The sequence below is a fragment of the Macaca mulatta genome, chromosome 13 (assembly GCF_049350105.2).
Source record: "Macaca mulatta isolate MMU2019108-1 chromosome 13, T2T-MMU8v2.0, whole genome shotgun sequence".
Lineage (NCBI taxonomy): Eukaryota > Metazoa > Chordata > Mammalia > Primates > Cercopithecidae > Macaca > Macaca mulatta.
In genome coordinates this window covers 101,496,950-101,521,695 of record NC_133418.1, presented here as the reverse complement: position 1 = coordinate 101,521,695, position 24,746 = coordinate 101,496,950, and the positions used below count along the sequence as shown (strand labels likewise).

The 24,746-nt window shown below is 51.2% G+C and overlaps 1 protein-coding gene and 1 long non-coding RNA gene across 4 annotated transcripts in view; one reads left to right on the top strand and one right to left on the bottom strand.

The window, feature by feature from the left end:
- Window positions 1-24,746, top strand: part of KLHL29 (kelch like family member 29) — a 327,580-nt gene that overhangs the window by 130,460 nt on the left and 172,374 nt on the right. The window lies entirely within an intron of this gene.
- Window positions 1,911-8,129, bottom strand: LOC144333894 (uncharacterized). Its single transcript, XR_013403027.1, has 2 exons — window positions 7,989-8,129; window positions 1,911-2,789 (listed from the first exon to the last, which is right to left on the bottom strand). It is a non-coding gene; the product is annotated as an uncharacterized LOC144333894 (long non-coding RNA).

The following is a 24,746-nucleotide window of genomic DNA, read 5'->3' as shown; positions in this document are numbered from 1 at the left end:
CCCATCCTGGTGAGTACCCTGACTGGACTTTGTAGGTGAAGGCTAGCAGCAGGGATCTAGGAACAGCTGATGGCAGAATGTTTTGGCGCCTCTGTCTGCAAATTTGAGAAGCAGTCACTTGACCATGTGGCCTGGATCTTGCCATCGTCAGTGAGTAAATGGATGATGTTGCTTGATTTCTTTGAGGCACCATTAGGAAGAAGGGCAGTGTGTCTGGGTGTGGTGATCTGTCATTCTCCTAATTCAAAACCTCTGGACTCGAAGAAGAGGGTCTAGTTTCTCTTTCATGAAAATAGACCACGTTCCATCTGTCCTTGCTGCTTTGGCTTCAGTTGGTTCTTCCACCTGGAATGCTCTTTTCTGTCTGTTTCACTGGTGTGAAACCCACCCATCCTGCACTTTCATTAATGACTTCCCTGAACTTCTCCCTCCTCCTATGTCCTCAATCTCAGTAGAATTTCACCACCATTCCCCCAACCTCTCAAGCCTAAAACCTAGAGTTCATCTGAGACATGTCTTTTTCCCTCCACCCAACACTAGCCCAGCACACAGAGACACTTGGGAACTGTTTGTTGAATGAATTAATGAACTTGATAGTCAACTGCAAACTCTAACCCAAATCGCTTTCTGGGTATTTCTCCAAATTGTCCCTCTTCGCATTTCTACCGCCACAGCCCAAGGGAGGGTCCTATTCAACAGGACCACCTCTGAACAGCCTGTAAAGCCCCCCATATCCCCTTGCACTCTGGGACCTGGTGCTCAGGGTCATGTCTTAGCCTGTGACCCCCACTCCCACAATCTCTACTCCCCCACTTGCTCATTCACTCCAAGTCTCTCCCAGTTCCTGAGCACAACATACATGCGATTTCATTACTAAGGATGTTTCTCTGCCCAGAATATCCCTACCTCTTCTTTACCTGACTTCCCCTCTTCAGAGACTTGGCTCAGGCACCATCTCCTCCAGGAAGTCTTTTCCAGCTGTGCCCATGGGCCTGCGGGGACCCCAGTCTCTACTTCCACAGCTCCTGTGTTTTTCGGTATAGTAACTCTTGTCACAATTATAACAAACTGTAAAGGTCTGCCCTTAAAGGCAGGAATATTGTGTTGTCTGTCTGAACATCCCCCATGCCCAGCACAAGTCCTGGCCCCCAGAAGGTCTCCTGTGAATGAGGATCTAAATGGAATTGGCACGAATGCTCAAATGGCACATGAAGTGCAGAGAGCACCAAATTGTATTAATACACAGTTGTGTGTTGACTTAGACCAAGTTCATAGACAGTTCCCCAATGAAACCACATGAAACCACAAGGACTAGATCTGAGAAGCTGCAGCTCCCCACCCCCTACCCCGGCATCTGAGTAGAGTGGCTGTTCCTCCGTGGTGTCTCCATGAGTGAGTTAGTGGGCACAGAAGGAGCCTAGTCTGCCATGTTGATTGATAGCTATCCCCACAAAGGATGGGACTAGCCAAGCATGCTTTATTAAGAAGATAAATGAATCAATTTTGTGTTTCTAAAACTATAGTCTATTGGTCAATTTGTCCAAGCCCTGGCATTAATTAGACGCCAAGCTGGACAGCAGGGTCCCCTCGCCCTCCTAGAGCTTAGAAGGGTTCTCTGAGGCTCTAGGACTTGAGTTTCAGTGAGAACTATGGATCCCTCCTGCCCTGCCCAGCCTGGCTGGCTGAGCAGTAAAGGAAGTGGGGAGAGAAGCTAAGGCAGGGCTCCACTTACAGAAGACCCTTGCTTCTGGGGCCATGGGCACCTGCTGGGCCCGGGACTGGGAAGGGCTGACCAGGAGCAGCTGTTCAAAGGCAGCACCCTGCACACAGCCCAGCACGTGCACTGCTCAAGGCCAAGGGTCATGATTTCTAGATTCATTTATTTTAACAAACCTCCCCTTAATACACACACACGCACACACATGTGGGAATGCTACACTGGCCAAGCTTGCCCCAGCACCGAGAAACAAAATGGACACACTCCTTTCTCTTTCTCTTCCTCTTCCCCTGCACATGGCAGACCCTCCAGGGACAATGCACATAATTCAGGCTTTTGTGCCATGGCTCAGCAAACTAGATTATGATTATACCAGCCTATGGGATCTAGCCGGGTAGCCCCATGGCCATTGATGGCTTTGTCTCTACAGGAAAATACATTTGGAGTTACAAACAGCTGACTTCTTGGCAGACTTCTTGGAATTCAAGCAGCTCATAGGCAAGGGCCTGGGAAGTGGACCCTCGAGGCGGTTGGCCAATCAGCAGGTCCTCCAGGGCCCTCGTCCATGCCTGCCCTGGCACTGGGGAGGCCACGGAGGAATTAGTGAACAGATCCCAGCTTACAAAGCCTCACAGTTTGATCTGGGGTGAGGCAGGAAGCAGGGACTCCCTCCAGACCCTCAGAGCAGAACCAAGTCTTGCGTGTGGTGTCCCGCCAGCCCATATCTCTGAAGACAGTGGAGGGTGGGGCTCGAGGGCAGGGGAGGCAGCGTGGGCTTTGTCAGGCTGGTGACGGACGTGCCTGGGAGCAAGAGCCTGGGTCCAGAGCCTGCCTGTCACAGGGAAAGAGCAGAGCTCCCCGTTCGTCAGCTGCTTCGTGGTGCGGAGCCTGCAAAGTCCGGGGAGAGGTTTTGTGCAGAAAGCCCTGTCTTCCTGTGCCCGCTGTGGGCGTGGAAGGCAGAGGCGCGTCCTCTCAGCTGCTCTCCTCCAGCCCAGGGGTCTGCCATCTGCTGAGCTCTTTTTTCTTTAAACTTAGGAACAGAAGCCATTTGACAGAAACTCTTAAAAACAACCTAACTAGGCCGGGTGTGGTGGCTCATGCCTGTAATCCCAGCACTTTGGGAGGCTGAGGCAGGTGGATCACGAGGTCAGGAGATCGAGACCATCCTGGCCAACATGGTGAAACGCCATCTTTGCTAAAAATACAAAAATTAGCCAGGCGTGGTGGCACGTGCCTATAGTCCCAGTTACTCAGGAGGCTGAGGCAGGAGAATCACTTGTACCCGGGACGCAAAGGTTGCAGTGAGCTGAGATCGCGCCACTACACTACTCTAGCCTGGCAACAGAGCAAGACTCTGTCTCAATAAATAAATAAATAGAACCTAACTAATATAACATTTGAAATTTGGGGCTTTCCAAAATCTTTTCCCGTCTTTTTAACATGCAGGTGCAGAGTGGATACAAGGCTGCCTCGTGTTTCCCATTTTTCTCCTAATGGGATTTGCGTCCGGGTCTCCATGTGTTACCGGAGGCCACTCCCACTGAATGGATGGCTGCCCGGGGGTCTCTGCTCCTAGACCACATTTGCTCAGCAGCTTCCTGTGGTAGAAAACTGGCTGGGCCCATTCCCACCACTGGAAAGTCACTTTAGTGCAGTGTCTTCTTGCCTCTAAGATATTTTGGCCTCCCATTCTTTGAGCCTTGTGGGGTCAATGAGATGGAGAGTGAAGTGGGTATTTCTGTTTCCCCTCAGACCCTCTGGACAAGTCATGTTTTGCCTCTGTGCTTCAGTGTTCTCATCTTCAAAACGGGGAGGATGAGACTTCCCCTTTCCCAGGGGACTGTGAAGATTAAATGAGATAGTGCGTGGCTTATCGTAAATGCTCAAGAAAGGGGAGCATAGAAGCAGTAATTAGAGTAACCCCTCGAATTGTCCTTGTTCTGGGAAAGCAGGCAGGTCCGGTGGACTGGGGGCCAACTTCCCCATCCCCTCTGTGGGGACCCGGCCTGGAGGGAACCTAAGACGGCCTATGGCTCCTCCTCCCACATGACCCTGACGCTGTATCGCCTAACAGTCTCAAGCAGATTTCACTGTGACCTGTTGTTATTTTCCTTGCTTAGAGGTAAAGATGTAAGAACTGGAGCCTACTCATTGACTTGTGAGAGAACCCAGTGGTCCTCTGGGAGGGCAAATGTTTGGGCCACTGGGGATTAGGGAGCAAGATCCTGGCTGCAAAGAGAGGGAGGAGCTTCCCTCCTCCAGGAGATGCTCACGGATCTCAGGCCCTCGCTTCCCTCTGTCTGCTGAGCCCCATTTGGGCCTCTGCCTCTGCTACTTCCTTGGCCTTTGAGAAAGGCAACCCTAAAAAAGAGACCCCAGCTGTCTCCTCTGGGAAGCCTTTGTGCACCTTCTTCATGCTGGTGTGGGTGCTGTCCCTCCTGGAGTGCTGTGTCCTACACGTTAGCACTCCCTGGCCAGTACCCAGGACACCTGACCTCCCCACCAGGCACTGCGTGTGCTCACTCCCCACTGGGCCTGGTCCACAGCTGCACACGCCAACACATGCACCTGGTCCGGGGTCCTAGCCATCCCCTGCCCTCCACAGTCACTCCTAAGTCTCAGCCACCCCACAGCTGTCACTTTCCTTTCTTCTATCCCGATACCATGAATTGGATGACCATCTTCCAAGAAAGTGGCTCCAGATGTCCTGAGCAGGCATCAGAAGCAGCCAAAGTGTTCAGTCTCCTTTGCTTTCTTGGAAAAATGTTTTCTTTTTATTAGCGACTTCCCCCAGGCAATCCTTAACCCAGGGAAAGGGCCTGCTCTGTGGGCCTAGTGAGGGCCGGGCTGCCAGGCGGCATGTGGAGAGCCCGCTTCTCCCCTTTCTGGGAGTCCTGCACAGACCACGCCCTGGAATGCACTTTCCAGTCTCAAGGCTGTTCTGATGCTCTGTTGGGTCTGTGCCCAGAGGCTGTGTCAGAAGCTGCAGCCACCAGGTGGGGACGGCCTCCCTAGGTAAACTGACACCAACCCTCTGTTGTCAGGCTTGGACCTGTCCACTATTGAGCCATCCACCGAGGACTTCTTCCAGCCAGATCCAGCTCCTACCTTGTCAGCCTTGGCAATCCCCCAGGGTCCCTGGTCCCCCACCCTCCCCTCCCCTCCCTGCCAGGCTCCCTCCCACCCTGGCATTCTCACCTGCTAGCTCAGACCCAGAATCCTGCCTCCCATGGCATCTGATGACTCCCCCGGCCAGTGTGCCAGGGCCTCTAGACAGCTGCTGCCACACCCCCCAAATCTGGCCAGCCCCGCAGCAGAACGAGGCTTGGGCCCAGGACCAGGATGTTGCCCTGTTTGAGGACTGTCAGCAGAGGGAGTGTTGGCATAAACCACCCTTGGGTATGTGAACCCAGAAAATCTGAGACAGGTCTCAGTGAATTTAGAAAGTTTATTTTGCCAGGCTGAGGACGCGCCCGTGACACAGCCTCAGGAGGTAGGTCCTGACGACATGTGCCCAAGGTGGTCAGGGCACAACTTGGTTTTATCCATTTGAGGGAGACACGAGACATCAATCAATATGTGTAAGAAGTACATCGGTTCCGCCTGGAAAGGCAGGGCAGCTTGAAGCAAAGGCAGGAAGACCTGAAGCGCGGAGGGAGCTTCCAGGTCCCAGATAGGTGAGACACAAAGATTGCATTGTTTTGAGTTTCTGATCAGCCTTTCCAAAGGAGGCAATCAGATACGTGTCTATCTCAGTGAGCAGAGGAACTTTTATTAATGAACTTGATTTTATTAATGAACAAATTTATTTTGAATAGAATGGGAAGCAGTTTTGCCCTAAGCAATTTCCAGCCTGAGTTTTCCTTAGAGATTTTGGGGTCCCCAAGATATTTTCATTTCACTGGTATCACCCACCCAGGAGAGGAGCCAGGTCAAGGAGTGGCAGAGAGAGAAGGACAGGTCTAAAGACTTCCTAGTCTCATTGAAGGTGGTCAGCGACCCCCCCAGGGGAGGGTGAAGCCCTCTGCTAAATAGAAAGCAGCCCAGACAAGGCCAAATCCCCCTCAAAACAGGGTACGGGGCAGGGGTGTTCGTTGTGTTAATTCTGTTGGGCTTGGCCTCTGCCCTTTCATGGGTTCAGATGCCTAAGCCTTCCAGGGCCTCAGGTGCCTGATCTGCACCCGGGGAGGGCTGGAGGGAAAGGAGCCTGAAGGGGCTTTCAGGGCTTTCTGTGATTCATTGACTACTTCAAACAAAAACAAAGCCTTCCCAGCCGGGGTGATGGAGGAGAGGAAGAACAAAGCTGGCTGTGTTTGCTTGTGTTGGAATCCAAGGAGGGGACCTACTGGAACTTCCCTCCCCTTGCTGGAGGCCAGGATCAGGCCACTGCCCTGACCTCTGTTTCCTGGGCCCTGAGACCGTGGCACTGTCAGAGCCCATTGGGAAAGACAGGCACAGGTGATTATTTATACAAGTCTTTTTCAGTGGACTGTTTACATACGCCCAACTCTTTAAGGAAAGAAACTTTTGTTTCACAGTGAATGAAAGTTTTCCCATGCTTTAAGGTCACTCTTTCATACATTTCTTCTTAGTACAACACAAATCTCATTATAGGAATTTCGGTATTTTAACAAAAGGAACCACAGTCATCATAATGAGATCCCCGAATAAAGTTCAGTTCATTTTCGTCTGCCTTTCCTCCCCGAATATTATTGCTGGAAATGTTACATTATCATAAACCCGAGTTCAGGATGCATAGTGTTCACAATTGTCTTCTTTTCTCCATATACAAATTCTGATGACTGCCTTCATTTTACAAAGACCCCCTCCCCCCATGGGTGTTTCCATCTTCTCAGATATTTTTATTTGCCTTACCCCGAGCTACGTACATAACCTGATGGCTAGAATTAGGAGAGTCAATGATGGATATTCCTGTATCTGTCTGTGCCCTCCCTGCCTGCCACGTGGTGTGGGATACGTGCAGGAGGTAACCTGGGAGGGGACTGCTTCGAGGGGCTTCCCCAAGGACCTTCCTTGTGGCCATGCAGAAGGCCATGCAGAAGGACTCTCAGGGAAGGCTCTGGGCCCAAGCCCTGCTAGCCAGCTCTGCCTGCAGGAGGAAGGATAAGGGACTCCTACATGGCACCCTTGGAGGCAAGGTTCATGCACTGGAAGTTTGCAAGCAGACTTTATTTACCCTCAACCACGTCAGAAACCTCTAGCAGGACCAATGCTCTAACTTCACACAAGATTTCAGAGTCAGGGCCTTCTCCCTGATACTCTGAAGCTGCAGGTGCGGCCTGCCCTCTAGGCCCATGTGCTGCATCGGACCAGCTGGGCAGTCGTGAGCTCCTCCAGCATCCTCAGACCCAGCAGCCACTCCTCTCTGCCTCCTCCCTGGTGTCTGTTGATGTCTCTGTAGGGAACATGCTCCAGGTGACCCAGACACTGAGCGCTTTGCAGGCAGGCAGCATCCTCCCCATAGCTAAGAGTAGGAACTACCTGTACCCCATTTCTTGGCAGGAAACAGAGGCTCAGAGTTTCAGCACATTGTTCAATAGACTGCAGCCAGATGATAAACATCAGAGCCAGGACATAAGCCTCTGTTGAATTCCAAAGCCCACACTCTTAAGCAGTCTATGGCCTTAGTAGTATCATTAATTATGCAGTGATGTATCAATACTCGGGGTCCCGTAGAGGTAGTTGGGACGTTTGCCCCTGAACTAAATGGTCAAAGCTCACTGTGCTTACTAAGGTTGTGCACCTGCTTTTCACAGCCTTTCTGCATCTCCCCTTATTCTCATTCTTTAAACTTGCCATCGTCATTGTTGTTGCCTAAAGCACCAGTACCCACCTGACCTGCTGTGGACCTGCTTGTTAGAATTGTTTGCAAAGGAAGCATCCATAGGCTATGAACAAGGATGCTGGGGCTTGCCTGTGAACACCAAGCTTCAGTGTGTTTATTCTAAGGCTTTTTTTTTTTTTTTTTTTTTTTGAGACAGAGTCTAGCTCTGGTGCCCAGGCTGGAGTGCAGTGGCACGATCTTGGCTCATGGCAACCTCCCCCCCACCGGGCTCAAGCAATTCTTCCGCCTCAGTCTCTGAGTAGTTGGGACTACAGACATGTACCATCACGCCTGGCTAATTTTTGTATTTTTAGTAGAGATGGAGTTTCACTGTGTTGGCCAGGCTGGTCTCAAACTCCTGAGCTCAAGTGATCCGCCTGCCTCAGCCTCTCAAAGTGCTGGGATTACAGGTGTGAGCCACCACACCCGGCCTCTAAGGCTCTTTTGATTGCTTTTTGAATTTTGGTTATGTTTGGGATCAAAGAAGGATGCTTGTTCTTATTTCTGGGCAAATGGAAGACCTTTTACCTTCTTGAAATCTGATCAGAAAAAAAAAAAAGAAAAACTTTTTGCAAGGTTGGAGAGTCATTAAGTGGGGTGGGAAGGTGAGGCGGGTCTTTTGGGTTCTCTTCCCACAAAGTAGGCTGGTAGCCTTGAGTATGAGATGGGAAACCCATGGCTCCATCTCTGGGGGGAGAGTTTCTTCTCCTCCAACCCAAGCCCTGAGTCTGGACGCCCGAGCTTTTATTCCTGACTCCAGTGGCAACTCTCTCTAAAGTCATCTCCCACCTCCGGGCCAGGCTGTTGGACATGCAGCTCTTCCCCTGCCGCCGCCACAGAGTTTGCAGAGTAAGCCCAGCGCTGCAGAGGTGACCAGTGCCGTGCAGATGTGAGGACTTGCGTGGACTCGACTTTGTCAGTGCCGTGATTGCGTTCCCCCCGGAGCTGACCATGTGAGCAGGTGTTAGAGCTGTCTCTGGAGAACTGAGTGTTAGAACCTGTGCGCCTGCCTGTCAGGGTGGTTATGGGCATTTAGTCAGGAGGGTGGATGGTTCTCAGAACCCAGGGGGGCAGAGGCATTCGGAACTGCCTGGCATTCTCACTTCCACTGGTTTCTTTACCAGCACCCACTTGCATTTTGTTTAGCAAACCCGGAACTCAGCGGCAGCATGGTCCACCCAAGGGTGGGCCAGGGCAGAGGGCCTGCATGCCACAGGGAGAACAGAAAGGGAGCAGAGGCATTTTGTAGAGTGAGTTTTCCAACCCCTCTTATGATCCTTCCTCCATTCTAAAGCAAAGGACATAAATACTAAACTGTGGTTCTTGCCAGTGCTGATAAGGAAAACCAGTGAATGCAGGAGTCTCATTAAGAAAATCCTAAAATTTTAGTCTTATCACTGCTGCAACATAATACAGTAAGTATGTTAATTCTAACCTCCCTCGGCTTCCCCCACCCAAAATCCCTTTCAGCTAAGGCTGGCAGGAATGAACTGCGCTCTGGCCATTGACTGAAGTCACGTCTGTTTGGATTTTTTCCCTCGCCTTGGCTTCGTGTAGTGAGTCTCCTATTTGGGTGGACATGGCTTTTACCCCCTCACACTTCCAGCTGCCTTTGCCATTATTCAGTTCAACAAACATTGAGGAAATACCTACTGTGTGCAGGCCACAGTCATAGGAGCTGGGAAATGTCAGAGTCAGCTGAGTTCATCTCTTTGCAAGAGCCAATAAGCCGACGAGGGAGCAATGATTTATAGGCCAAGCCTGCCAGCCGGCCTTGTCCCCAGCAAAGACTCATTTCAACAAGCTTCTCTTCCAAGTGATTATTTGCTGTTTGTACTGCTTGGACTTGGCACGCTTCTACAATTCCTTTTACCAAAGAGGAAAGAGGAACCTTGAAGTAAGTACTTATCTCGTAAAGAAAAGATTCCATGCGTCTTTCGGGAGCTCGCCTAAACACCACCAGCGTAGTCGCTCTGTCATGTGAATGGTTTGTTTTTGTTTTTGTTTTTGTTTTTGTTTTTTTTACCAGCGTGCCTTCCTCTTCCAAAGGCCTTCCCCATCTAGGGCTTTTTCTCCCCATGACACCTTTGTGCCATAGGTAGTAGAGATGCGGGTGTTCCCATTTCTCAGAAAAGGAAGCCGATGCCAGAGCGGGGCATGACTTGCTCGGTGCTGTGCTAAGGAGTGGCAGGGCCACCCAGGCCCAAGTGCCCGGCCCCTCATCCGCGTCTCTTTCCATTACACCAAACCCAGAGCAGGCGGGCAGGACAGAAGAGACTACGGCAGCACCGGTGCCTGCTGGGCTGGCCTTGGCTGGGAGGGGCTCAGGAAGACCCAGGAAATAGCAGGCCGGGAAATACTGTTCCGTCCTGCCCCGGACTCCCAGGAGGCATCAGCAGGAGAAGCAGGGCAGCAGCTGTGAGTCACGGTGATGGATGTTCACGGCTCACGGGTGGGCGGCTCGCGCATGCACTGGTGCCAGGGTGGCCACACGGCTGGCAGGCCAGTGGGCTGGGTGTCACATTTCAGCAACATGATCTCAGCTCTGCCCAAGTGAGGAGGAACATGCATGCGGGCATCTGTGGCCTTCAACTCAGAGAGGGAGTGGGTGGAGGGACCAGGCGGTGGAGGGGACCCCCCTGGTTCGATCCTTTCCGTTCCTTTGCTGGCCTTGCCAGCCTTTTCAGGACCACCAGTGCTGTGCGTGTGTCCCTCCGAAGAGTCCAGAAAGCTAGATTTAAAAGTCAGAGTTTCTGAAGGACTTCGTGGTGAGCAGAACACATTTGGCATGAAAATATTACAGGAAAACAAAAGCCTCCCAGGCTTCCTGCCTCTGAGCAAAAGAATCAGAAGGCATTTTCCACGTTGTGGGGGAGGCCATTTCTGTTTCATGGGGATCTTAAAAGTAATTTTCCTGCCTGTATTTTTTTAATCCAAACTCAGACTTTGGTTCTCAGTTGGGTGACTTAGTGATCTCTAAAATTTGCTGACATTCTGGCTCGTGAGAATACATACTGTTACTTTTACTTTTAATGAATGAGATTTGTTTTTAAAAGATCTCCTCAAATCAGCTGAGCACTCCAGGTGCAGCTGCGGCACTGGTGCTGGGAGGGGAGGCCAAATGCCTGACTTCAAGGTGCTGGGAGCTAAGAATTCCCGTCTCGACACATAGGAGGGAGGAAAAAGCCAGAGAAGACTTGACAACTGAGAATACAGGCTAAGGCCAGGCCCACGCTTGGAAGAGAAGAACTTTCTCTTTGTCTCCTTGCCCTCTGCCTATCCCTGAGCCTGCGGGACCAGGAGGGCAGGGGACACTTCTGGGGTTTGGCCCAGAGCATTTTTTTCTTCTTTTCTTGTTTTCCGCTAAACCATGTGGCTTCAGACCATGACATTTCTGTTCGATGCCGTCATTGCCTTGGTTTGAAGAGGATGTCTGTGTACCCAGCTTCCTTGGCCAAGAAGAAATGGTGCCCGGAGCTTGCTGGCATCTGCTCTTGCCCTGTCTCCCTTCTTCTCTCTCCTGCATGACCAGCAGCCAAGGGACCGTTCCTTCTGGCCAGGCAGTGAGATGGAGCTAAGGGGGGGGGTGATGCAAGAGCAGGGCCCAGACCCCCGTCCTGAGCTTGGCAAGGGGCCTGGTTTTGCCCTGCCTGGGAAGAGAAAGGCATGGAACCTGCTGGGACTTGCCTCGCTCCCCAGAGGCCAAGTGAGCCCCAGCCCCTGCCCCTCCCCCAGGCAATCCAGCAGAGCCAGGGCCCACCGCTATTTTTAGAAAGCTATCAGGTGCGCAGGACGCCCAGTTGCCTTTTTCCACCTGTTTGGGCTCATTCTAGGGATCCTGTGTCGCTGCCCCAGGCCCTGCCTGTCCTGATGTGATTGTCTTACTGTGGCCTGGAGCTGGCACGAAGCTCCCTCCCGATGCAACCCAGCCACCCTTCTGGCCTCACCTGGCCATGGCAAGTCGCATCCCTGGGCCTGCAGCCATTGTGTCTTCAGAAGCATAGACGTTGGGCCCTAATGTTTGCCCTCCTCTGCTTCCTTGAGAGGAAGGTAAAGGCTGAAAAGTAAAAGCAGGTTAGGAAGAACCTGGAATTGGGAGCTCATTGTGAGGAGTGTTGAGTCATTGAGTGGAAGATTCTGGAACCTTTGTCCTAAAGGAAGCTGCATGGAGTGTGCAGTCTGGCAGGGGATGCCCACGTGCACCCATGGAGTTCATTGCCAGCGCATGCAGTTCAGAGGAACGTGGGTGGTCAGAGGAAGCGTCTCAGGGGAGGGGAAACCAGAGCTGTGATCATGTGGGCATGCAGGAGGGGTGGCATCGAAGGCAGAGGGACCACAAACGCTGCGCTCTTGGCCTGGCAATGGGACAGCCCATGCGTGACTAAGGAACCCCGAGGAGGCATGAGGCTGGTGCAGAGGGCTCCGCATGGGGCAGGGAAAGGAGAGCCGGGAGAGTGAGGGGTCGCCAGGCCTGAGACACCCTGAATTCCAGGTGAGGTGTCTGGACAAGATCCAGCAGATGGCAGGAAAAACCACTGAAGGTTGGAGGGGAGAGACAGGAACCTAGTGGGCTGGTGGCCTGCTCTGCCCCCTGCCTACCAGAGTGACCTGGCCGCCTCATGGTCACAGAGCAGCCGCAGCAGCTGTGGGTCCAGAGCATCACCTTCGTGACCTGCCCTCCACACCCAGTTCACAAGTGTCTAGGGTGGGGTGAGCTGGGACTGGCTCCGTGGCTCCCAAGAGCCCATTGTTAACATCTCTTCCCAACTCCTCGTTAGGAAACAGCACGTTGGTAGCTCGAAACGGCCACAGTGGGAATATTTGTACAACAGAGACTGGTGAACGCTGCATGCGCCTCAGGGTCTGGGTGGGGGTTTTTTTGTCCACCACCACCAGCAGAGCCGGGTGTTAAACATTTACCAGCATAGCTCTGGGTAATGGTGCGCCCCCGCAGAGTTTCATGCTGGAGGTTAGCATGGTGGGCTGAGCAGTGGCCACACGGGGCTGGTATCCTGCGTTGGTGGACTTGCGTCGTGTCACTTCCCTGCTAGGAAGCTAGGGAGCGGGGATGGAGCCTCAACCAGGAGAACTGGGTGACCTCGGCCGTGTTGGCCCATTCTGAAACCAGGCTCCTTAACGTGGGCTCCCAGACCCTGGACACAGCTCACACGGAGGACACGTGTGTTTCCTGCCTCTCTGCTTCGTCACCTGAGCAGGCCTTGCCCAGCTACCCTGGACCTCTTTCCAGTCCTTAAATGCGACCTGCTTCTCCTCCGCTTTAGAGCCAGCACATGCTTGCCTCTCCCTCAGAATCCCGCCCCCCAGCCACCCCAGTGAGGGGCCAGGCAGCATTAGTATATACCACACCGTGTCTGCAGGGCCCTCATGGGTCTGGCGCAGCACAGAAGCCGCGCCATGCTGTCTGCAGCACCCCTCCTGCCTGCTCGGAGACTGTGGAGCCCGGAGCCGGGAGGGACGGCCCTTTCCTGGGGTGGGTGGAGAGGCTTGCCGGCTTAGAAAGCTGTGAGAAGAACTTACAGGCTGTTGTCTCCGGACACAGAGCTAGAGCCTTTCTCAGCGAAGAGTCGGCTTCGTCTTGATGGCGTGGTGAAAGCAGCAGGATTGGTTGTGTGCTCTTGAGTTCCAAAACATGCAGCCCACAAAATCGTCCAACCACCTCGCCACATGGGTTGTGCTGTCATTTCAGAGGTGAGGAAACTGAGGGCCAGGTGGTTAGCTTACACCCCAAGGCTCCATAGAAGCAACTGGTAGTTCCCAGGCCTTGATCTTGATTCCTGGAGCCCTAAACCCCAGGCCAGCTTTCTGCATTGAAGGTTTTGGACCATTCATCCCAAGCAAACGCAGACATCAGGAGCAGCCCAGGCTCTGCCAGGAGATCAAGGTACAAGGCCCCGGGGCTACTGCAGACCCCATCACCACCACCCCTCCAGGACCTGCCACTAAAATGGGAGTTAATGGTGGCAGTGAATACACTGTTACATTTGTTGCTCTTTTGGGAAAAGAAAAACCTGGCTTCTAAGAGCTGTTGTATTTTATTTTTCTGTAAAGAAGAAATTAATTTTAGTCTTTCTTTTTGGTTTAAAATGTTGTTCTTTGCTTTTTCTGCCCTACAATTTAAAAGGAAACATTTGTCTGTTGAGAAAAGAAATGGTAATTATAGACTAAAAATTGTTTCTATTCTGATTTGAAAAAGTGACAAAAAAAAATTCCATCGCACAGATGGGGCTCTGCTGACGGAGGGTGTTTAACAATGAGGCCCTGGGCCGGTTTGGGGCTCGGAATGGCTGGAGGTGGGTGTGGGATTGGGTGTCGTGGGGCGAGGGGCTGTTTCCGAGGCTGGTCTCCATTTCCGATGCTGGTTAGTCACTAGTTTCTGTGCCCTCCGTGTGGTTTACCAGTGGGAGGAAGAAGACGTGACTGGAGATGTCACCTGTGGACACTGCAGCCCCTGTAAGGTGGGCTGTACAGGATGAGGCCACGCACTCCCTTGCACGACCCCTGAACCCAGAGAGCCTCCAGGCTTTATTCCCTTAGCCCAGAATTTCACTTTTCAGCCTCACGAAATTACAATTGCTCCAAGTCCTTTGATCAATAAAGCAGGAAACTGATTAGACTGTGAAATTAAACTAATAATGTCACGCTGTTAACCCTCAATCAATGGGGACTGAACTCAAAGTGAAGGCTATTTCCAAGATCCATGTTACCCTTTGGACACATGTATTTACTTTTTTATAGAAATCCTAGGGACGCGCACATCCCCAGACCGCCTTTCCTTCCTGCCACTGCAACCTGATTCGCAGTGCTATCTCTACGGCCACCCTGGCGGTGCTGCCACGTGTGTGGTGTGGAAGGCCAAGATAGAGCCGAGTCTGCAAGTTGGCTGGAGTAGAGCTGCCCCTTGGACCTTGGGAGCAGGACTCAGAGCTTCTGCTGCGAGTGTGATCCTCGTGGCCCCCAGCCCACCCTTAAGCTGAAACCTCTCTTTGGAGTTGATGCCGAGCCACCCTCTAACCATACATAGGGCCGAAGTATATAGTACTGGCTGAAAAGCTCCTTTTTACTTAATTTTTTTAGACACAAGTTCTCGCTCTGTCACCCAGGCTGGAGTGTACAGTGGCACGATCAATAGCTCACTGAGGCCTAGAACTCCTGGGATCAAGGGATCTTACAGCCTCAGCCTCCCAAGTAGCTGGGACTACATATGAACACCACCACGCCTGGCTAATTTTTTTCCCATTTTCTGTAGAGATGGGGTCTTGCTATGTTGCCCAGGCTGGTCTTGAACTCCTCACCTAACACGATCCTCCCACCTCAGCCTCCCAAGGCACTGGGATTGTAGGCATGAGCCCCTGCAGCTGGCTAAGAGCTCCATTTTAAAATGGATATTGGGTTCACTCCACCACTATGCACGCTGCAGTATGGGGTTCGCTGAGACCTTTGTGTGTTCAGTCTCATGAGACAGAACAGAAGTCATGGTTCTTATTTTCCTCCTTCTTTCCCCCCACCTCAGCCCCTGTTGCCCACCTGCCCCGACCAAAGCATAGGCTCGGTATAGACCTGGCTGACTGGAGGTGATGAGCATATCGAAGAGGCGAGTGAGGGCAGGTGTTAGGGCTGTTTTCAAGGGCTGGTTTGGGGAGTAGAGTGTAATAGGTCTAGTACGGAAACAGGATCTAGCTTAGACCACTCTCCACCCGTGGGCTGGCTCTGGGGCTCGTGGAGGCTGGGCTGAGCCCCCCACCCCTTCTGAGACAGCCTGGGCAGCCCACATTTGCAGACTGGGCTCTGGTCACAGCATGACAAAGGCTTGCCCGTTGGCAGCATCAAGGACTGAGTCTCAGGTGTGCCCATGTCCTGAGAGGCCACGGCTTGTCACTCACCGAAGTGGTGAGCATGGGTCAAGCTGGGTGTCAAACACAGCCATCAGGACCAGCTCAGCCACAGCACTTGAGTCCAGCTCTTTCCATGTGCTCTTCAATATGTAGCTTCAGCTCTGCAGGACCAGAAGGGCAGTTGCTATTACCCCCATTTAAGGGATAAATAAATTGAGACTGGGTGATTGAGGGGCGTACACAGTCACACCGCTAAAGAGGCAGGGCCACCTCTAGAACTGTGGCGTACAGCCCTCTGGGCGCCTGAGTTCTCTCCAGGAGGCTGTTCTGGAATCAGCGAAGTCTTTGTCCTCTTCTGGCCTTGCCATTGAAGAGGAGGAGCTCCTAAGCCCTTTCCATGGGCCCTCCCACGGTTTGTCCTCCCAACCTGTCAGTTCCATCACGCTGGAACGTTGCCAAGGATCAGACCCCCTCTCTAAAAGTGGTGATGGTATTTAATAACTAATTACTCTAATGATCCTGCAGAAATGCTGGAGACCTGTTTTAGGAGAGATGTCAATTAGAGCCATCTGCACGGTGAATAAAGGAGCCCTACCCCAGCTGTACTGTTGAAACATGTTAGCGTTTTCCTACCAGCGGCCATATGGTACTTAACGAAAGTGAATTGTTCACACTGCACAACCCGCGCCTCCTGATGAATACTAGCATTTTGTTTTGGAAAATAGTTCTTCCATCGTGTGGAATATTTTTCAATGCAGTAAGTAGCAAGTTGGAAGCCAGCAAGCCCTTGAATGCAAAAAGACTCCCATCACCTCAAGATGCTCTTCCCTCCATCCCAGCCCATCCCCTGCCCCTGCCCAGCTGCCAAGCCCAGCTCCACCCCAGCTCCCACATCCCTCCTGAGCCCAGTTCTTAGCATGTGTTTCTGAATCTGCTCAGAAGAGCGGAGGCCACCGAGGGTTCTTGCCCCACCCCGCCAGCTTTTGTGTGTGTATGAACTTAGAAATGGGAAACCTGAGCCGTACACAGGGCACCAAGCTCTGTCTGGAAGGATGCAGACATGGGCAAAGTCTCCCCAGTGTTGAAAAGTAGGGTGGGGTGTTTCACTGGGTGTGTAGCCTCAAAGAAGGGTTTGTTTTCTATTTGAGGGATGTTCGTTTTAAGAAGTGCAAAGCTCAGGTTGACACCTGGATGCGCCATGAGGTAGAGGGGGAGCTGGGACTGTATCTGGGACTCGGCAGAAGCCTGGCTGAGAAGCCTCTCTCCTCCTTGTCACCTGTACAGACAAGTTTCAGATAAATAGTGAGCCAAAGTCATTGCCATGATGGCCAGACAGCTGGGGCCAGGGTGCAGCCACCCCGTGGGTTCTGTTAACCAAAAACAGACATGTTGGGTTCTTGTTGTCTGGGACGTTTTGAAAGCAGACCAGTGCCAACATGGAACCTATCTGGGGGGTGAGGCTCAGTGTTGTGATGCACAAGGGAGAATAACAGGTGACCGCCCCCACCAGTTCCATCCCCCACCTACCCACTGCCAGATTGCACTGGCAAGGGGACCCTCCACCTCCCTCATGGGGCTCTGTGACCTCAGTGAGCTGACACCCTGCCTCAGAGCCGCCAGGACGGAGCTGCTTTATTGCAGTCTGTCCTGGAACCAAAGGGATTTCTCTTGCCAGTATTATCTATTCCGGAACTTTCCCTAAAACGAGAGTCCCTTATTAAAGCTTAATAAAAGGCCAGATTGACTGCAGTTAGTGACAGAGAAGACCTGCCGCAAGTCCTGGTACCCAAGACGCTCTTCACAAAACCATGGGCCCATAAATCTCACTTATTTCCAATTCCGCAGCAACTGATCCCAAGTTACAATAATGATCCTAGGTTCAGCTGAACATGTCCTTAAAGGAAATCCTTCTGGGTGAAAAATAGCAGAAATGTGCTCCCATCTGTTCCTTGTCAGCAGACTGCACTATTTGCTTTCCACGTCTGTGCCCTGGGTATTTTCTCACCCTCTTTGACACCTGGGACCATAGAGATGTGAACCCGAGAGAACCAAGTCACCACGACTCCCAAGTGACCACCTCAGTAAGGGACCTCAACAGGACGACCAAGGCCCAGTGGAGGCCTCAACGGCCCTTGACCATGGAAGCTGCCCAGAGCATCTCAAATAAGTCAGCAGCCTTTCCACTGGGCCTATTCCAGAATGACCGCCACAGACCAGAACCCGCTCCACTGGGGCCATGCCTGGGAGTTACTCCAAAGAGTTAACCTTTCCTGGTGGGAGAGGGGTGGAGGGGAAGGCTGAGGCCATTTGACATATGCTGCCTGGTCTGAACATGATGCTGTGCTCAGACACTGAATTTGATGAAGTGCATTGTAAAATTTAAAAACAAATTTAAAACTCTATTAACTCCCTGTAATGGCCTCCTCCTGCAGTACATAGACAGCACCGGCTCACTGGCAAGGAGAGAAAGTACTCTGGTTTGCAATGTGCTTGGCGTGCAGCAGAATGAAGACGGTGGGAGCTGGTGAAGGGAGTGGGAGGCCCACGCACCCCCTGCACCGTGCGCTGCGGCCTGCACCCAGGGCAGCACCCAGGGCGGCACCCAGGCCCCTGCCAGTGGGGCTTCGTGGAATGTGCATCGCCAAGGTTAGACTTTTTCTTGCTCCTGTGTTAAAATCTCAATTCCACTTTTTTTTGAAGCTAAAATACTTCCTTCAAGAATGAACCACTGGAGTGACAAGATTCTAAGATTATCTTAACTTGGGACTGAGGCCTGGGTGGTGGGGAGCTCACGAGAGGCCTGTGGTTTGGGGTCGGGTGTCAGGTGGGAGTAGGTGTGTTCCCAGCCTCACCCGCTACACCCTCTGCACAGGGAGAAGGGTCAGGGCAGGGAGACTGTTCGCCACAGGCCTCTGCAAATCGAGGCGCGCGTTCAGGGTAACGGGAGGATTGGCCCTGCTCCAGGCTACCAACTGGAGAGAGACGAACTTTTGTTGAGAAGGGAGACAGACCCGCAGCTGTGTGTGCACGTGGGCCGAGAGGAGGAGCTCAGCTGGCGGTGAGAAAGCCTGGGGGCCGAGGGGAGGGCTCCCTCCGTGTCTCTGCAACTCACAGGCCCCCAAGCTGAGGAGCAGAAGGTGCTGCCTGGCCTGGTCTTTGGCAAGTTCAAGGGATTTTCTGCCAACCAGTGGCTTCCCTGTGTGAGAACGTCTCTCGGTTTTTCCTGAGCACACAAAGTGGTTTGGAGATATTCGGGGAGGAAAAGGTGTATACATACGGCAGGCCTGGGTGTCAAAGGCAGCAGAGAAACCATGCGTATGTGTGAGTGTGTGCATAGGGCGACTGTGTAAGAGTGTGGTGTGTGTGTGTGTGTGTGTGCAGATCTGTGTGTGCACCAGTAAGCGGTACTTTCTGATATGGCTGCTTGTGGGCTCGCCCTAGGGCATGGGTTTGATGTGGACTCTTGCATCCAGGGAAGTCTTTTTCTGAGAGTTCCCCCACCGTCTGGGGCTGGCATTCTACCTGCTTTGGAAAGAAAGCTGGGATGGTCTAAGCAGGGAGGGGTCCTGTGGAGACTTGTAGCTCCTGGCCCAGCAGGATTCATGGCATTTGGCGTCAGAGAAAACGTGAGCCTCTGCCGGGAGTGAAGCAGCTGATGCAAAACAAGGAGCTGTGGGTCGTAGATGCAGCTCTGTGCAGCCTCCGGGGAGCCTTGGCTCGCAGATCAAAGCTGGGAGATCTGGGAGCTCCCTGAAAGCTCCTTCCCTGGCAGCTGCTGATGGGGTGAGGCGTTTGGGCTGGGTGGGGTACAGGGAAGGGAGATGGCATTTGTAACAGTGTGAGGACCCCCCACTCTCACGGGACTAACTGTAAATAAGAATTGGGGCATTTATGCCAATGAAGAGAATAGAATTTCCTTGTGCTGACAATCTAGAAGATCCGCTTGTGGACAGTTGAAATGCTCATTACAAGCCAACTCTGTTTTCAACCTTTGTGAACCCGGTTTGGGCTATTTTGTATCAATAAGACTGCTTTTAGAAAAAACAGATTTACTAATTAACTCCCTTTATTTCAAATACATGAGACTTTCCTAGGGTGTGTGTTTTGTTAAAAGAAATATATGTGTACACCATGAGGTGTTCCCACAGCTCTTTCTGGGGTATGTAACATTGCTCCTGACATTTTAATTGATATTTGAACCAAGTGAGGACCCGCCAATCGTTGAAAGTCCCCAGTTTTGGGGATGCCTTTCTGAGCAACCAGGGGTTCCTTTCCCACATCCGCTGGGCAGCACACGTTTTATCGTATTTCTTCCCACAGTACAGGAAACAGAACAGCCGGGGCTTCAGATCGTGAGACCTTGTGTTGAATCCAGGTACAATGCTTTGTGAACCTGGGAAGTCACTTGGCCACGTTGCAGTTAATATGACTTACCTTGTAGGGTCCTCCTTATCTTTATTATTTTTATTAGACAAAATCACATTTGTGCAAAACCTGGCCCAATGCCTGTTGCTTAACAGGCATTTAGTAAGTGATTATTATTATGTCTCAATGCCTTTATTGACACATTATGTCTTCCCAGCCTGGAATTTTCCTTTTTTTCTTGTTTTCTGTTGAAATCCTGTGCGTCCTTTCAGAGGCTACTATGAATGCCCCCGCCTCCAAGAAGCCTTCATGTTTGGCCTTAGCCAGAATGACTTATTTCTTTGCGGCATCACAGATGCTAACTTCTGTTCCAGCCCGAGTTCCCGTCTTCCTTCTCTTCTGCTCAGTGTCTCTCCAGCTACGCAGAGCTGCCCCTTCCCTGCCGCAGCAGGGCCCAGCCCTATGTATGGCACAGAGGCTAGTAGAGTGGATGTGTTTGGAGTTGTCGAGTTAAGCTGAGGTCCCACAGTCTCTTTGGGGCTCTAGTGCTTTAAAACTTCCCTTGCCAGACTACTGTGGGTGGCTAGTCAGCGGCAGAATTAGAAAAGTGACCTTTTCTGGTCACTTAGAGCTGAGGGCATCTTGGATTTCACAGCCTAGAACCCCCTGCAGGCTTTTTGGATCCCCTAATCCTGTTGATGCTGCAGCAGTATCGACTGGCCCTAAAAGCAGCTGCTAAAATGCGGTCTGGCACGAAGGAACTTTCTGGGCCGGTGGACATGGTCTGTATCGTGATTGGGGTGGTAGTTAGGCAGATGCATGCATTTGTCAAAACTCTTCAGACTGTGCACTTAAGATTTGTACAGTTACTTTATGGATGTTATATCTCCATCAAATTAGTTAATTTTTTTTAAATGTGGCCTGACCAGACAGACTGGGTACAGGGCCTGTTGTGGTCTTTCTGTGGCCTTGGGAAATGCAGCTCATGCCAGCATGTCACTGGATTGCTCTGGGAGGAAAAGAGAACAGTCTCTGCATTTGTGGAACTTAACCCTTTAAGTTCTGAGCTAGGCCTCCATGCACAGGTGCCTCCCCACCCTCTCCCAGGAGACCCCACCCTGGCCTGCCTCCAAAGAATCAGAGCCAAGCCTCACACGGCCACAGGCTGAGGCCTGCCTCTCACAGGAGAAGAGACGATTAAAATTAATGTAAAACCCAGGGCTCCTCTAACAGATATTTGTACACCCATGTTAATAGCACCATTGTTCACAATAGCCAAAAGGTAGAAGCAACTCTAGTGTCCATTGATGAATGAATGGATTCACAAAATGTGTTGTATACATACAACTGAATATTATCTAGCTTTGAAAAGGAAGGGAATGCTATAGTCATGGATACCTACTACAACATAGATGAACCTTGAAGACATTATGCTAAATGAGATGAGCCAGACAAAAGAAAGGATAAATATGATATGAATCCACTTATATGAGATACCTAGAGCAAATTCATTGAGACAGAAAGTACAACGGTGGGTGCCAGGGTCTCGGGGAGGCAAGAAAGGGGAATTATTGTTTAGTGGGCATAGAGTTTCAGTTTGGAAAGATGAAACATTTTGGAGGTAGATGGTGGTGATGGTTACACAACATTGAGAATGTACTTAATGCCATTGAAGTATACACGTAAAATGGCTAAAATGGTCAGTTTTACATTTTGTATATTTGACTACAATAAAAAAAATTTAAAGAAAGAAGAGCAATGAAAGAATCTAAGGCCTAAGGCAGCCTTCTGGCCCCCTTAAATTTCAACATTTTAAATCTCATTCAGGGGACTGCTTAGCGGAGGATGTGGTTTCTGGTCTGAGAATCCAAATGTGGGAAACGGAAGCCCTCACTGCTGCCAGGCCCATTCAGAGCGACAGGTATCCTTCCTAAATGCCAGGTCCTTTTGTCAAGACAAAGGCGAGTGACCACATATTGCGCCACTGGTTTAACTTAATTTTCCCATGTGACTCTCTCGGGTAACGTGTAGCCTGAACCTGATGACGGAGGGCTGGATTTTACTTTACACCCCAGCGACTCCCAGCATCGTGATTGGGGTAACCCCATCCTCAAGACCCAGGGGGCTCCAAGCTGCAGAGATTAGAGTATGCTTTGTGAACGGCAGCTTCGCTGTCAGAGTGGGTTGGCTCCTGGCCTGTAATTCAGAGTGACACCCGGGTACTTGTCACAGCAGGGGGCTGGTGCTGGTGCCGTCAGGGCCGTGCCGGCCAGAGCAGGTGTGCCGTGGAGAGTTTAAAGGAGGCTGACTCTCCCCGTTTTGCCTCAGGGACCATTTTTGATTTGTTCTTCGAATGGAAGAAGGCTTGGCCCATCAGACTCACAGGCAACGCTTCCCATTCTCAGAGGAGAGAGAGCCTCAGCACAGCAGCCTGTGAAGGGGGCTGCCGACCTTTTCGTTTATAAAATAATACTGGATTCTTGAGTCCTGCTCTCTCTCCATGAAGGGTTGCTGCACTCAGGCCGTTAGGAGGACAAAGAGAGAATCTACTGGAAGGGCCTGAGCCTGTGCTGTGAAAAGAAGCTCTGTACTGTTTATGTCCTGGTTGATGTAGATAAGTAGGTACCACGCCTATAGTAAAGGAAGGATAGCAACATTTTGAGACAAACTTCTGGTTCCCTTCCTCCCTAACGAAATAGTGAAAGACAGATCTGACACACACCTACTCTCTCTCTCTCCCTCTCTCGCTCGCTCTCCTTCAGGTGTGGTAGAAAGGGCTGTTCTGGACCTGCTGGTTTCCCTATTTTGTCCATTATGTCCCTGTTCTTGGCAGAAACTTGAAGTGCACCTGCTGCTCTGGTCCAACTCCACCTTGCTCCTGGAAGCCACTTTCTTGCAGTCTGACTTTCTGTCTCTGAATTTGCATTTGTCCTGAGTTCCCTTTCAGTCACTGGTTGCCCTCGGGCTCTGTCGGCTAATTCAGTTGGTGGGTGCCGCTGCCACCACCCTTCATGGCAGTGTTGTCGCTTCTGTGCCCCTGGCTGCCCTCTGAATACTCTGTTGCCTCAGAGGGAGGGGTCTGCTTCCCCCTTTTGCCTTTTCCATCATATTACAGTGCAAGGAAGGGCATTTCAGGTCCTTTAGGAAGGATGAGTAACTTCTAGTTGAGTTTGAGCTGCCGATTCCTGCAGTGGGCAGAAATGTGGACAACTACACACACACACACAGAGGCACGCACACGCTTCTCCGGCAGATCAGGAGGAGGTATCCTGTGTAACCACTCATGCCCAATATTATGTCAGCTGCATTAGTGCTTAGAATGCAGAGTTGTTATAACCATACGAGATACTAGGATTCATCTGTTGGCAGAATTTGGAGTACAGAACTGCAGGGACTAAAGGAAGTAGGAGGCCCCATCTGGGTATTTGGGAAGGGATGGTTCATCGCTCTTTGCTGAGATCTGGGGCATCTGGAGCTTGGCCACCTGCAAGAAGCCGCGTGTGGGGTGGGAAGCTGGAGAGGCAGGGCTTACGGCAGCTGGCACCACCAAGTCTACTTAGGGATGGAAGGTTGGGTTCTCAAGGAGCTCATTGGATCCTGGTTTGATGCTTTGGGCTGTTAGAGGCTTTGGAATGTGTCCAAAGGGTGGCGGGATTCATGCCACAGCCTTCATGACAGTCGGAAATACTTCCAAAATCCCATGATTTGTGTGTGAGGAAAAAGGAGGCTGTGGTCTGTAAAGGAAAGTTGTTCTGGAAGCACTGAGGGTACCTACAGATCTCACTTTGAGAATTAGAACAAGGGTGGATCACTGAGCCCATTTGGCTGGACCCCAATTAGTATTTGGGAAAACAGACCAGAAGGAGCAAGGTCTTACTCAAATTCACACCACCAATAAGTAACAGAACTAGGACGGAGCTCAGGTTTCTCTTGATTCATAGTCCAGGATTCCTTTGGCCACAGAAATAGAATTATGAACCGAGTAAGGCAGCCCTTCTCAGTGGATTCTGCATTTCTAAAAGCTCTCAAGTGATGCTGGACCTAAGGACCACACTTTGAGAAACAGAGATGTCTGACGTCAGTTTCACTTGCAAGGAAGCCAGATGGCATGGGTGCAAAGCTGGAATTCCTAATTCTCCATCCTATCTGTTTGGCTCCATTCTTGTTCTGTTTTATCTTTATCAAGATGTCTAAAAGCTTTTGGCCTAGACCCTCAACAAGGAGATTATCTGTCATCCTTTGTCAGCTACTTGCTACCCAGATCCCAGCCTCTCTCTGCCATACAGGAAGCTAAAATCGTGACTGAAACATACATTCCAAACACTCAGAAGAGTATGCCTGTGGCTTTGTGGGGGTGAATGTGAGAATGATCTTTGGTTGTGGGGAGGGACACACTGTGGAATATGTCACTCTGTTAGCTGTCTGGGCTGTACATTTGTGACAGTGTGACAATTTGTGCCATTGATCTATTTCAGAATAGGAGGTTCTGAGTGGCAAGATTGTCAGGGCCTTTGCTTGTTCCACCAGTTCTCACTGATCTGGAAACTTTTCCTAGAGATTTGGAGCCTAGACTGAGAGAAAGAACAGAAGGCACCTCTGAGTTACTGACAAAACAAATAGGCATCACCAAATGTGTGCACACAAAATCTCGTTCTTTCTTCATCATCAATCCCTCCGGCTTTAATTCAGAATTGTTCTTTAAAAAATACAAATTGACTATAAGATTGATTACATGCATTCCAAATTCAGAGCAAATTCTGCAAACTCCTGCTCTGGCAAGGGTGAGGAGAAGCGTTGGGAAAGATTGTACCAGCAAGAAAATTTTGCTAGAAGCTAATCAGAGGTGAAGCAACTGCCAAACTCTAAAATTTTACATCCGTGCTTAGAAAACCGGCAGCCGCCCGGGGCCAATGAGTGTAGGGACACTGGGTCCTGGGGATCATACTGGCTCACAGCCCTAGGTGCC